We start from the raw sequence: 7,488 nt of genomic DNA, 5'->3' as shown, positions 1-7,488 counted from the left end.
AAAGACCCCAGGACAACATCTAAAGAACTGCAGGCCTCACTTGCCTCAATTAAGGTCAGTGTTCACGACTCCACCATAAGAAAGAGACTGGGCAAAAACGGCCTGCATGGCAGATTTCCAAGGCGCAAACCACTTTTAAGCAAAAAGAACATTATGGCTCGTCTCAATTTTGCTAAAAAACATCTCAATGATTGCCAAGACTTTTGGGAAAATACCTTGTGGACCGACGAGACAAAAGTTGAACTTTTTGGAAGGTGCGTGTCCCGTTACATCTGGCGTAAAAGTAACACAGCATTTCAGAAAAAGAACATCATACCAACAATAAAATATGGTGGTGGTAGTGTGATGGTCTGGGGTTGTTTTGCTGCTTCAGGACCTGGAGGGCTTGCTGTGATAGATGGAACCATGAATTCTACTGTCTACCAAAAAATCCTGAAGGAGAATGTCCGGCCATCTGTTCGTCAACTGAAGCTGAAGCGATCTTGGGTGCTGCAGCAGGACAATGACCCAAAACACACCAGCAAATATACCTCTGAATGGCTGAAGAAAAACAAAATGAAGACTTTGGAGTGGCCTAGTCAAAGTCCTGACCTGAATCCTATTGAGATGTTGTGGCATGACCTTAAAAAGGCGGTTCATGCTAGAAAACCCTCAAATAAAGCTGAATTACAACAATTCTGCAAAGATGAGTGGGCCAAAATTCCTCCAGAGCGCTGTAAAAGACTCGTTGCAAGTTATCGCAAACGCTTGATTGCAGTTATTGCTGCTAAGGGTGGCCCAACCAGTTATTAGGTTCACACAGGGCCATGTAGGTTTGGATTTTTTTTCTCCCTAAAAAATAAAAACCCTCATTTAAAAACTGCATTTTGTGTTATCTTTGACTAATAGTTAAATGTGTTTGATGATCAGAAACATTTAAGTGTGACAAACATGCAAAAGAATAAGAAATCAGGAAGGGGGCAAATAGTTTTTCACACCACTGTATATTGAACATTGAATGCTACTAATGATACTGCAAAGATGCCCAGAACAAATAGGATTCATACCCCAGTACACAGAACTACTATGGATTTTGACTTACAGCAGCTTCACCTTAGACAAGCTGTACTCTCACTTAGTGATGTGCAAAGTATAGTATATACATTTCAATAAATAATAGCAAATATAAGTGCTGTAGGTCACAGTGGGTGTCATTACAATATAAATGCCAGTTCCCAAATCAGGTGCTGGGTGAGTGCTCCAAAAGGTAGTCTTTTAGTTTAGTTTTAAAAAGACTGAGGGAGGATTCTCTCCGGAGGAAATCAGGGAGGGCATTCCAAATGTAAGGGGCAGCAAGGCAGAAAGGTTTAAGGCAGGAAATAGCAGTAGTAGTGGGGGGCGCAACCAAACGATTGCTCTGCGAGGAACGAAGGAGTCGGCCAGGAACGTACGGAGACACAAGGGAAGAGATGTAGTGAGGAGCAGAGAAATGGAGAGCTTTGAAGGTTAAGAGAAGGAGTTTGTAAGATATTCTTTGTTTAATAGGAAGCCACAATAAGGACTTTAGCAGGGGAAGGGCCTGAACTCTCTTGGATGAGAGGAGGAGAGTTCTGGCAGCAGTATTTAATATAGACTGTAGGGGGAAAGATGGAAGTTAGGGAGGCCAGTTAGTAGCAGGTTGCAGTAGTCAAGTCGAGATAGGATGAGAGCATGTATGAGCAGCCTAGTGTTGCAGTAGAGAGGGACGGATTTTGGCAATATTGCGTAAAAAAAGTGACAGGTTTGATGTTAATATGGTCAGAGAAGGAGTGACAGGAGTCAAAGATCACCCCCAAACAACGTGCCGAATCAACAGGGTCGATGAGTTAGTAAAGGGGGGGGGGTAGGACCAGGCTTAGGTGGAAAGATCATTAGTTCAGTTTTTGTTAGGTTCAGTTTGAGGTGGTATCGGTTCATCCAATTGGAGATAACTAGCTCTATATTTTTTTCTCAGAAAAATACCTTCCACACAAGCAAGATTCACACTGTTTCATTTATTTTCAACGCGGCTGAAAATCTCAATGGTTTAATAAACTGGGAAAATTGTTTTTTATTGGGGTAAATTTTCACGGTTATTTTCTTCAATAAATCCAGACTATGTGAGGTTTCCTAAAATACTCGCTTGTATATTTGCATTTACCATATTTTATCTTGAAACTGAGAAAATATGGCAACTTTATATTTGATAATTCTGCCCCAAAGCCTCCAGCAAAGGTGCAATTACAATTTCTATTTCTTTTCTTCACTATAACTGGGACTGATAAAGGGAAAACCTTGTGCTGGTGATTTATTCCCATTATGGATTATCCCCAGTTCTGTGTTAGATCTGACTTCCTTTATTTTATTATCTTCTAAACATCCTGTACTGATATCAGCAGGGACAGTTTATGAGTATAAAAATAGAAGGAACTAATAGGAAATAATTGACCACACATTCTTCTTTCCACTTCCACCTCTTTGTACCTCCCAACATTCCCAGGGCAATTTCAAAAATGTTAGAATCTCCACAATAGAATGAGAATCTAAATATGCAGAGCTACACAACCAGTTACCCAATAAAGTGTAACCAAATGGACACACATAAACAGGGAGGTGCAGTCTGGTAAGTGGGTCAGATAAACATTATTTATGGAGTGCCCCGCTGAAATATTCAGAGCGCTCTGAACAATAAAATACATAAAACATTAACAAGGGCTCATAAAAAACACAATCAAGCAGCAGAGAGAAGCTGCCAAGATACCATTAATATACAAGCTTGTTAAAATAATTAAGCCTTAAAGAGATAGAGCTTTATCCTCCTGTGTCTGTTCCCTCTGGTGTGCTAATGTCTTTTAATTCCTAATACTTTTCCCAGTAACAGCATTTGTAATCTGACTGTTTAAAAAGAGAAATTTAGATATTTAGTGGTTCAGTGCATATTAAATTCTCTGGTGCGTTCAGCTTTGTCTTGAAACAAGAAAGGCTCGAAGCAGATTGAAAGGCTTGAGATAACACAGAAATCAGAATACCTTATTAGAAATTTGGAAAAGAAATCCCAAGGCTTATAAAAACTTTCTTGCAGAATTTGGACTTTAAATGCAGATGTAGTTAAAATGCTTCTCTGGGTCCAATTAATCAGTCACTGGAGTGATTATGAGATGAAATGAGCAGAGTCTCCTCACTGGTGCTAAGTTTCCCATCTGCACTGGTCAGGGTTGCAAGCTCATAACTGCCTATTTTGAACCTGTTGCACTGAAACTAAATGGGACATCAGCAATGAGATCCCAAGGGCTTGCCTGCCATCTATTTTTGCCTGAAAACTACTGCAGCTTGTTCCTCACCAGAAAATTTCATCTAGGCAATGTAGGCTATGCAGGATAACTTGGTGTGGCATACAATTCCGCATGTCTTGAGTTACACTGCTACCTCTAGTAAACACAGTATGTAATTCAGGATATGGGCATGCCCATCTCTTACCCTCTCTTTCTTCTCTCCCTGCTTGTAACAAATGGACATAGAGAACAAAAACTATTATAAAGTAGCCAATAGGTAAACTCACGTTGGCAGATAATTACATGCAAAGTCAACTGACCCCACCCTTTGTTACAGAACTATTTGCTCCTCTTAAGAAATACCTTGTTCTATATGGCTTGATACAAACTTTGGATGGTCTAGTCCAGACTGCCAGGAGCAACCGCAGCTAATATCCCAGCAGGTTAAAGTGATTAGTTGCTTTCTGAGCAGTCAGTCTCTCCATGGGATCTCTAAAACAAATATATCAGTGTATAAAGGTAGCCAATAAAAGCTGTTGACAGACAGAGCTCACAGATAATTGCCCATACATAGTGCCCTCAGACGGGCCAATCTAAATGATATGTGGCCAAAAATCGGTCAGATGTTGAATAGGCAAATGTTTGGGTGAGTGTATGGGCTCGTTAATGCGCTCCTCTTCCCGATGGCGTACATCTCATCGATATGATCCAATTGTTTGGCCTGAGGGTCTAAAGATCTGATAAATCTAATATTGCCCACTTTGAGATGGGCATATTGGGGAAAGATCTGCTTGTTTTGCAATCTTGCCTAATGATCAGACCTTTCAGCGTTTGACCACCTGAAGGCTCACCATTATGTTCAGGTTGTTCAGGTGCCGGGACTCAAATTCCACTGCTGCAAAAAGGCTATCACAAAATATAGAAAATCAGGTCTACACTGGGAATCACCTAGTGTCTTCATTTATGTATAATATGTGAATCGAATGTAGTATGTATGATAAGTAACATTAGGGTGCAAATGTAAGATAAAATGAAAAAATATTAAGAAACTCAATACTGGGGTATAAAAAGCCTTAGAACTTTCTGGATTAATATGTGACAGCTGAGAGTATAGAGTAAAACATATATTCTGTTCTGTACTTAACATTTGTACTGTACCCTAAGTACACAAGGATGTATGCACCACAGTTCTAGTCACTTAACTTGTGTCTTTTGACATGTGCCCTAACTGCACATATAAGTACATATAAAAAACATTACTGTGCTCAGTTTTGCAGAAATATTAAGTTATGGCAACAATATCTCTCCAACGTGTCTTTGTGTGAAAGAATATCAAGTGCCATGCTCAGCAATCAGTTGCTGCAAGTTTTCTTTTTCTCTTTGATGATCTGGGGACAATATTTAAAGTGACTTTTCAATTAATCAGAGCTATCTGAGCCTATGTTTTTATCTGTTTGCTGGGAGTGGGGAAAGTCTTGCCAGTGCAGAGGATTTTATCTTATTCCGTCAAAAAGAACATAGAAATCAATTTTTACCAGTCTGAGTTACGGCTGGGAATCCATTCCTTTTAGGTCAGCCAGAGAATTAATCTATTGAGCAGCTCCACAAATCTGCTGACATCCCAGCATTTTAAGAACACTAATTTTTCCTTTTACTTTTCCCCTGAATTTCTTAGTTTTGACCAAAGGGAAGCAATTGCAGTGACTTATTCTCTTTCTACATGCCTTTTTCTACTTGCATGCTGTGGAATTGGCTTAACTTCTACTTTCATATACTGAAAACTGTAGCAGTGTTGTGGGTGTGCCTACAGTTATTGATCCAGTCTCAGCCCCTCAACTTCGTGTTTTGTTGGTTTATACAGACAGTTTTGTTTTTCTTCCCTCAGTTATGTATCTAATAGATCTGTGGGAAATGTCACAATATCCATGGCAAAGCAGTTAGGACCCTCGACTCAATTCACTTACTATGCTAAACAATAAACCATATCCCTTACATTACAAGGTGCAAGAGGTCCTTGTCATCTCTCTGTCCTAACACATTTACAGCCAGCATTCTGATATCTCCCAATCACTAACCTGTCAGTAACACTTACACGAGGCAGATGATGCAAGAAAAAGCTTTGAAAATAGAAGGTAATCACATGCCTAATGCCATACACATTTCACTACCTTAAAAAAAAAGAAAAGAGAAGCCTTAGCCCTTATTTATGGAATTATGGAGAGAGACATGAAAATGACTTCTTTATGTCCATGCGGCTAGCTATGCTTCCTAAACTGTTGGTTTAATAACAGTGGTGCAGCCTAATAATTCACAGACATAACCCTAACTTGCAGACAGCCTGTTTTCATATTGATATTGATAAAGATATTGGAACAGGGCTTCTGGAGGCTAGGACTTGGAAAGGTCCAAATATACTGTATGTTCTAATATGTTGCATTGATAAGATCTAAAAAGATCTAGGCCTACGCTAGATGGAAGCCATGTTTTAAATATAAAAAATGGTTGTCTGCAAGTTTAAATTCATGTCTCATTTTTCTCTAGCAGTTGCTTTCTTACCACTCTTTTTATTGGTTCAGTCAGCCTCTTTTCATAGCAGCTCATAGGACCAAAGTGCTGGGATTTTCCATTTTTAATCTTTTTGAGATCTATCAGATTCTGATGGGGCTGCTCAGAGCTACTATGATTACAATTATAATCCAAACAGCTGGCAAAAGAATTATTACCTTTAATATCAATATTGATCCTCTACATGGGTGATCATCATTGAGTGTTAAATCATTGGGTTGAGTGCTGGACAACACACATAATGGAAAGAGCAGTTGGCCACTGAGCTCCAATGGTGTTCCTGTGATGTCATCAGTTGATTAGGAAAGAAAAAAGGTATTCCTTAGATACAACAACCTCAGTCATTGTGGATTTTTCTAAAATTTTTGTATGGGGCAGATAGTCCTGTAGCCTGCCTGTGGGTTTGTGCTTTTATGTAAGAATCGATGGGAGTGAGCAAGTTTTAACCCAGCAAGTAGCTACTGAAAAAACAAAATGCAAACGCGTTAATTGCTTCTTATTTTTTGAAAAGCTGACTTCTCTCTTAGAGTTCGGCTTTTTCACTCTACTGCGCATGCGCGCGAGTGAACAGGAAGGAGGAAGCGCTCCAGGTACCCCAGGCTGGTGCTGTTTTCTCCTAACAGGGGCACCAGTCCGGGCAAAAGGTAAGCGATTTAAGCTTTGCCTTTCCTTCTCCTTTAAAGGGCAAGGAAAGGCAAAGTCACTTGGGGGTGCTAAAATGTTAGGCACCCCCAAGTGACTTTAATCGCTTACCTTATACCCTGGGCTGGTGCCCCTGTTAGGAGAAAACAGCACCAGCCCGGGGCACCTGTAGCGATGCTCTTCCTCCTTCTGGCTTCGTTTCGCTGTGACTACACAATAGGCGCATGCGCAGTAGAGTGAAAAGCTGACTTCTCTGTTAAAGTTCGGCTTTTCACTCTACTGCTCATGCGCACGCTCGTGAAGACGGAAGGAGAAAGCGCTGCAGGTACCCCGGGCTGGTGCTGTTCTCTCTGAACAGGAGCTCCAGCCCGGGGTACAAGGTAAGCGATTCAAGTCACTTGGGGGTGCCTAACATTTTGGCACCCCCAAGTGACTTTGCCTTTCTTTCTCCTTTAAGTACCACCTGTCCCAAGTAGGTGTTAATTTTCGCACAGACTAATGCGATATTTAGCGCATTTAACGCTTCATATGTGTTTGTGAATCATGCATTAGTATTATATCTATGTGAGAATTAACGCAATGCAAAGTAAATAACGCATGCAATAGTGCGTTTTTTTGCTCATGTGATATGCGTTTTAACGCATGTGAAATTACTTTGATGAATCGGTACTTATTTATCGTGTGCTTTTTAACACAAAAAGGCATGCAATAAGCGTTATTGCACTTTAGTGAATCGGCCCCTATGGCTGCTATAAGTAACATCACCGGTAATGTTTTATTGGACTTTTTACACAGCATGATAAATATACCCCTATTGCTTCCCTGTTTTCTAGCTCTCCTGCTTAGTGTTCTCCTCACATCCCCTACATTTTCATTTTTCACCTTCTGCACTAAATTCTAGTTGGGTTTATATAAATGTGCATTAATCAAGCCCTACAACTTCATAATTCACAGACATTGATGCAGAACTCATAGATCGCATAGAAATAAAAAATAAAACCGATGGAAGTTT

Source organism: Xenopus tropicalis, chromosome 4 (genome assembly GCF_000004195.4).
Source record: "Xenopus tropicalis strain Nigerian chromosome 4, UCB_Xtro_10.0, whole genome shotgun sequence".
NCBI lineage: Eukaryota > Metazoa > Chordata > Amphibia > Anura > Pipidae > Xenopus > Xenopus tropicalis.
This window is presented reverse-complemented; position numbering follows the sequence as displayed.